The sequence below is a fragment of the Herpailurus yagouaroundi genome, unplaced genomic scaffold, assembly GCF_014898765.1.
Source record: "Herpailurus yagouaroundi ecotype Mexico unplaced genomic scaffold, PumYag 186, whole genome shotgun sequence".
NCBI lineage: Eukaryota > Metazoa > Chordata > Mammalia > Carnivora > Felidae > Herpailurus > Herpailurus yagouaroundi.
In genome coordinates, this window is record NW_024412417.1 from 22162374 (window position 1) to 22170437 (window position 8064).

Here is an 8064-nt window from a genome sequence, read left to right on the forward strand (position 1 = left end):
GGACCTCAGCTGAAAGACTCACGTCTGGTGACTCAAAGTCCTTGCCGCTCTGGCTTATCCAGGATGACCACAAATGCATTAGAAGTACTGATTTTGGAGTTACAAATAAATGTCAGTAGGTGGGCAAATTGGCAAATACAGAATCTGAATAATGAGGAAAGATGTCTATTAATTAGAGGAATACTTGTAAAATTCTTCCCCACACTAATTCTTGCAAAAGTCATACTATTTGTTCATCTATTCCAGTGACTTCCTGTGGTAATGACTTGTAAAGTTCTATAACTCCCTAGAAATTTTGATTTCTTTGGATGAGGATAGAAAGAAAAATAGTAGAGCTTCACTTCAAATCTTTTAAAAATTCACATCTACATTAGCCATCAAATAGAATTGTGAAGAGGAGTAATTTGAGTGTGTTCTCAAAACAGCAAATAATAAAACAATTACAAACACATAATTTTCTAGTTATTAGAGGGGATAAGAGACAATACCAAATTCTTTTTATTATGACATAGACTTTTTGATATATTTAACATTAATCAAGCTGACAGCATTATTTAAAATGACTTCTATTTTTAGGCTTATTACAATTTTTAATTTATATTTCTCCCCATTATCATGCTGCATGCTTCCTTAATTAAATTGTTTTGTGTATCCATCTAAATGATGTTCTTTGCTTCACTATTTCATGCACTGTGTGTACCAATTTGATAATGAAGTAAAACAATCCAATATTTTGTTGAATTTTTAAAAAATTTAACCCACTGGCTCTGCACTTAAATATTTATGTATAAAACCATTTCATTTTCATCATGGGCATTTCTCTCAAAAGAGTAATATATAGAGGTGCCTGGGTGGCTCAGTCAGTTGAGCATCTGACTTCGGCTCAGGTCATCATCTCACAGTTCGTGGGTTTGAGCCCCGTGTCGGGCTCTGTGCTAATATAATAGCTCAGAGCCTGGAGTCTGCTTTGGATTTTGCATCTCCCTCCCTCTCTCTCTCTCTCTGCCTCTCCCCCTACTTGTGCTCTGTCTCTCTCTCTCAAAAATGATTAAAAAAAATAAAGTTAAAAAAAGAGTAATATATATTGTGTTCTTTATTACATATTTAGATTCTAGGTTTTCATTCAAATATAATTGTTATTAAATAGGTATTTGAATGCTATTCTGATTTCTATGTATTATATAAAAAGAGACTCTATCCCCTACCATCACCCCACCCCCTCCATGAGACAACCATAACCACAAGAATAGAAATCCTGGAGTTTATTGGAAGCTTTAGAAACCTAACATATTATTTATATCTACACATTTGTATGGCAAGAATAACAGACTAATAGAATTTTACTTTGCTCTTCTACCAACTTTTAGCAAACCACCACTTTCTCTGAACATGATTTATTTAATCTATACAATTAAAGAAATAATACCTATGGTAGAGGGCCACCTGGGCAGCTGAGTTGGTTAAGCATCCGCCTCTTGATCTCAGCTCAGGTCTTGATCTCAGTGTTGTGAGTTCAAGCCCCATGTTGGGTTTCACACTGGGCATGAAGCCTACTTAAAAAAAATAACTATAGTAGATATATCCCATGGCTATGGTGAGGATCAGATTAAAAAGTTTGAAGTTACTATAAATGCAAGACAAATTTAAAAATTGCTATTTCATTTGATATATTCTTAATTTGAGTATAGTTGATGAACAATGTCATATTTGTTTCATGTGTACAATGTAGTGATTTGACAAGCTTGTATATTATGCTATGTTCATCACAAGCATACCTACCATCTGTCCCATTATGTTGCTTTTACAGTCGCATTGACTGTATTCTTCATACTGTACCTTTTCTTCCCATGACTTAATCATTCCATAACTGAAAGCCTGTATCTCCATCTCCCCTTCACTCATTTTGACCAACCCCCCCAAACCCCTCCTTCCGGAAACCATCAGTTCTCTGTATTTATAGGTGTAATTCTTTTAAATTTCATTTTTTTATTCCACTAATGAGTGGAATCATATGGTATTTATATTTCTCAGTCTGACTTATTTCACTTAGCATTATACCTTCTTGGTCCATCCATGTTCTTGCAAAAGGCATGATCTCATCCTTTTTATGGCTGCATAATATTCTATTGTGTGTCTGTGCATACACACACATCTTCATCAATAAACATTTAGGTTGCTTCCATATCTTGGCTATTGTAAAAAATGCTGCAATAAACATGGGGTACATATCTTTTTTAATTAGTATTTTTATTTTCCTTGGGTAAAATTCCAGTAGTGGCATTACTGGATCCACTGATATTTCTATTTTTAATTTTTAGGGAAACTCCATACTGTTTTCCACAGTGGCTGTACCAATTTACATTCCCACCAATTTACATGCACAAGGGTTCTTTTTCTTCACATCCTCACCAGCACTTATTTCTTTGTCATTTTGATTTTAGCCATTCTAACAGGTGTGAGGTGATATATCATTGTGGATTTGGTTTGCATTTCCCTGATGATCGTAATATTGAGCACTTTTTTATGTGTCTGTTGGCCATCTGCATGTCTCCTTGGGAAAATGCCTGTTAAGTTCCTCTGCCCGTTTTTTAATCAGATTGGTGTTTTTTGATGTTGAGTTGTATACACTTTCTCCATATTTTGGATATTAACTCCTTATCAGATATATCATTTGCAAATATCTTCTCCCATCTGGTGGGTTATCTTTTTGTTTTTTTGGTGGTTTCCATTGCTGTGCAAAAGCTTTTTATTTTGATCTAGTCCCAACAGTTTATTTTTACTTTTGTTTCCTTTGCCATTAGACATATACCTAGAAAAATATCACTACGGCTAATGTCAGAGAAATTACTGCCTGTGTTTTCTTCTAGGAGTTTTATGGTTTTAGGTCTCACATTTAGGTCATTAATGAATTTTGAGTTTTTTTGTGTGGTATAAAAGTGGTCCAGTTTTGTTCTTTTACATGTAGCTGTCCAGTTTTCCCGTCACGATTTATTGAAAAGACTGTCTTTTCCCCATTGCATATACTTGCCTTTTTTGTTATGTTAATGGACCAGACCATATAATTGTGGGTCAATTTCTGGGGTTTCTATTCTGTTCCATTGATGTATCTATTTGTGTGCCAGGTGCATACTGTTTTGATTACTACTGCTTTATAGTATATCTTAAAATCTGGGATTTTGCTACCTCCAGCTTTGTTCTTCCTAAGGATTGCTTTGGCTATCCAAGGTCTACTGTGGTTCCGTATGAATTTTAGGATTATTTGTTCTAGTTTTGTAAAAAAATGCTGTTGGTATTTTGATAGGGATTGCATTAAATCTGTTTTGGGCATTGAGTTGCTTTAGAAATGAATATGGACATTTTAGCAATATTAAGTCTTGAACCCATGAATATGGAATATCTTCCCATTTGCTCCTGTCATCTTTAATTTCTTTTACCAGTGTTTCATAGTTTTCAGTGATTTTTTATGAAGAGAGATTTACCTAAGAGGCAAACAGGAAGAGAGTATATAGTCATTAAACCCTATGTTGTATTTTAAATTTGTGTTTAAGTGTCAGCTCTTTCATTAAAAATTAATTTTGTTAGAGTAAAATCATTGCCACTCTTACTGATGTTTCCTTCCTCTATACCTAGCATAGTGCATAGACCAAAGCAATTTCTCAGAATACATTTGTTAAGCAAATGAGGATAAACATTGTTTTCCTAACCAAATTATTAGGTAGAAGCAAAAATAAATTCCACATATACATAAACATATATATATATATATATATATATATATGAGAAAGCTCATATATATACATATGAGAAAAATATGAGAGAAATCTTTATAAACTATAAAATTTTTATGTTATATATATTTATATATATTCTGTTATATATTATATTTATATATTATATATAATATTATATATTATAAAATTTTTAGTTATTGTTTCTTAAATTCAGGGTTTGTCTTCCCTTCATATAAACAGTAGTCCTATCCATACAGAGTTATGATTACTGTCTAGTTAATTGTATGTTTGGATTTTTCCATTTTTGATTATATTTTGACGTCTGTTGATAAGGACCTTTGAAGCAGCTGTCCTTAAGTATAGTTGCAATCCTTAGCTAAAAAACTCTGAAGCTAAGAGTCACACAAAAACATGGTGCAGAGACTGATATTAAAACATTGAGGAAAATGGAAGATTATGACAGTAAACCAAACTTTAATGAACTACCAGTCACCCTTTAATGACAATCTTAATTATCTCAATAAAAGAGTTTTGTTTTCCAGTCACATTCACAAAAAAAGAGGGACAATTTATTCTGAAAAACTAGCCATTCAAATGCTTCTGTTATGCAATGATAGGTTGGATTCAATCATGTTAAACACTAAATCTCATCATATTTATTTCTTTTACATTTAACCTCGGAACAGAGTTAGATGGTTTTGCTGAAATAGTGATTAAATCATCAATTAGAATGTTCTAATTTTGGGGTGCCTGGGTGGCTCAGTCAGTTAAGCATCTGACTCCAGCTCAGTCATGATATCACAGTTCATGTGTTTGAGCCCCGTGTGGGGCTCTGTGATGACAGGTCAGAGCCTGGAGTCTGCTTTGGATTCTGTCTTCCTCTCTCTCTGCACTTGTGTTTTTTCTCTCTCTCTCAAAAATAAACAAATAAACATTTAAAAAAGAGAGAGAATGTTTTAATTTGGTGACCAACAGAATACCTCACAATTTATAGATATCAAATTTGGAATTTGCAAATGGAAGATAATTCACCTGAGTTCTCTTCCTGTCTTCCACAGTAGGCTTCAGGAGGCTCTTTGCCTATTATGTCTCACTATCTATAGCTGTACATATATCCCCTGAGGATCACCTTCTTTAAATGAAGTCTGAACAGTTAAAAAGCAACCAATATTCAAAATCTTATAAATCACATGAAGCATAGTTACTTGTGTTTATTTCTGTCAGGTAAAGGATCCTCTGTGTGTCCAGGGCTTCATTTGGCCTCACTCAACTGAATGGCAGCACACTTACCCATGAAATAAACTGAGGGAAAAAAATCTGAGAAATCTGTATTTAGTCTAATATTTCCAACTTGTAAGGAAAGGTGTGGGGCTGTCCCTCTATTTTTGTTGCTTAATACATTTCTGCTCTTCCCTTCCCTCCCTTAAATAAAATGGATAGAAGTCTCTCGTTTACATATATCATTTCACTGATTATTATATATATATATATAATATTTACATATTATATATAATTTACATACTATGTGTATTATTCATATTAATCAAGATCACACACTACTTGGCTCTATTTAAATAACAAGATATTTAAAAATAAATTTCAAATATTAGTAAGTAGGCAAAAAGTGACTTGAGGCAAATAAAGAAGCATGTAAAATTTCAAGAGCTATACATAACCTACTCTTTAATAACATTGTCTTAATGAGAATAAATAATGGCTAGGGAACTGGATAATATACCACAGAGTCTTTTCTCCTTGGAGTTGTTAATCTCTTTCATGAAATTGATTCAGTGACTAGTAGCATGTCTTCTTGAGATACCATGGGTTATGTATTTTGAGATAAAAATAGTAGTCTTTGAAATAGTATATGACAGGTTGAATAATGGATTCCCAATTATGTGTATATCCTAACTTCTGAAATTTGTGAATAGATCACCTTACATGGTAAATAAAATGGACTCTGCAATATAATCAAGTATTTTGAACTGGGGAAATTACAGTGTATTAACTAGGTGGGTCTGATGCAATCACAGGGATCCTCAATAAGGGAAAGCCAATAGGTCAGTGTGAAGACAACACAATCTAATGATGGAAGAAGGGATTGGAGTAATGTCATCATTAAGCCAAGGAATGTCTGCATCCTTGAGTCTGGGGGCAGCTGGGAATGGCTTCTTTCCTGGGACACTCATAAGTAACCAGCTCTTCCAACACATTAATTTTAACCCTGTAAGACTAATTTCAGACTTTGACATCCAAAACTATCAGAAAATAAAAATGTGTTAAGCCACTAAATATGTGGTAGTTTGTGATAGCAGCAGCAGGAAATAGTGATTTGATTTGTGGTTAATGGGGATGAGAAGGCAAGTGCTGTTTTCTTCTTCACAAAATTGCTACTGGGGTCTGAGCAGACAACTAACTACGTGTAATAAACCCAGGCTATCTAGTCAGAAGGTGAGTGATTATATCACAGTCTAAGTAGTACCCTAAAGACATAGTTATGATAGCGTGCAAGGACATACATGAAAATCAGTTAAATTGGTAGTAGCTATATTCTCAAAATTGTGCTTCTATGAGAAGCCAATGAACAAACAAAAAAATCTACAGTAAATCAAGGAAATACTCAAAAAATTCTCCTAGATTCATCAAGCAATATGCATGGCCTGTTAAGAACACATATACATTTTTAAATCAAATTGAGTCAAGAACTCTGGTTATTTTGCCATAAATATCTCCTGTGCCCTTTAATGAACTCCTTTACCTTCAAACATCAATGGCTGCTTACATATCAGTATAAAATGTAGTGACTTAATAAGTAAATTATTACTTGGCAGTGTTCTCAACTTTGATTTTTTTTTTTTTTACACTAGGGAGAGCAGCAGAGTATGCTTAGTGCCAAAGGCTGTTGGTATATACAATGGAAGTAGCCCCGAAAAGACAAAGAATATATACAGAGAATCAATATTGATAGTTAAAAACAAAAAGCGCTAGAAGTGATAGGACCCAATTACACTAAGTGTGTAATATGTAATAGTGGGATAAGAAGGGTTGAAAAATATATAGAAGTTAGAAAGTATAGAATGAGGTATTTATCTGTATATTTATATATGTATATTGACATTTCTATTTTGTTTCAAAAGTGTTTTATATAAGCTATACATATTGCTGAATTAAACCATTATCATTGCTCTATAATATGGTACTTTAGTTTTTTTAAAGATTTTTTTTAATATTTATTTTTCAGAGAGAGAGAGAGAGAGAGAGAGAGAGAGAGAGAGAGCATGAAAAGGGGAGGGGCAGAGAGAGAGGGAGACACAGAACCCAAAGCAGGCTCCAGGTTCTAAGCTGTCAGCACAGAGCCTGATGCAGGGCCCGAATGCACAAACTGTGAAATCATGACCTGAGCTGAAGTCGGACACTTAACCAACTGAGCCACCCAGGCGCCCCTACAATATGGTACTTTAAAGAAATTGCTTATTTGGAGACATAATTAAAATAGGTAAAAATAAAAATCACTCAGAATACAGTAATATTGCTGAGATTGTACGACCGTGACACACTAGTATGGTTAAAATATTCTAAAATCAAATCACTTAGTATTCATGCTTATTTTGTAAAGTGTGTATGTGATGTGTGTGTACATGCATACTTGTTCCTTGGTGCCTCTAAACTAGCTTGACAACTTTTCATATTGAATGCAACTTAATCAGCTTTGATGTGAAGTAGAGTCAACCTGATTTTACTTTCTTAATTATATAATTCATATTTGAACATAATATTGAAGTAGACAAACCATTTTCACATGCCACCATTACAATATTACTGCATTTTATAAAACGATTACTTTGTTCAAGTTCCCCATAGAATTTTATGATCTTCACAATTTGAAGTAAAGATGGAAGTTGGCCTAGACCTTATTCCTTATATCTTTGAAGAGTCATAATTACCCTAATTATCTGCTCCAGTGCAATGTTAAAATGCTTTAACACTCCACTTTACCTCCGGAGGAATGTACTTAGTTTCTAAGAAGTTGCCATCTGTTTTTTATTTGAATACTCACCGTAGGTTAAAAATCCACTTGTGTGTTCAGTGCTATCAACATCATCCATCATGGATTTCCCATTTCAGGGGCAGATGCTCTGCAAATGACAGTAGGAGGCATAAAAGCAAGAGTTAGTGCAGAGAAAGACCCAGATTTGTATCACCTCCTCCACTGAGACACAGAGACTCTTTTCACTCTTTTTTCAACTCTTCTTTTTTGTCTTTATTACTATTAAAAAAAATGTTTATTTATTTATTTATTTATTTATTTATTTATTTATTTATTTATTTATTT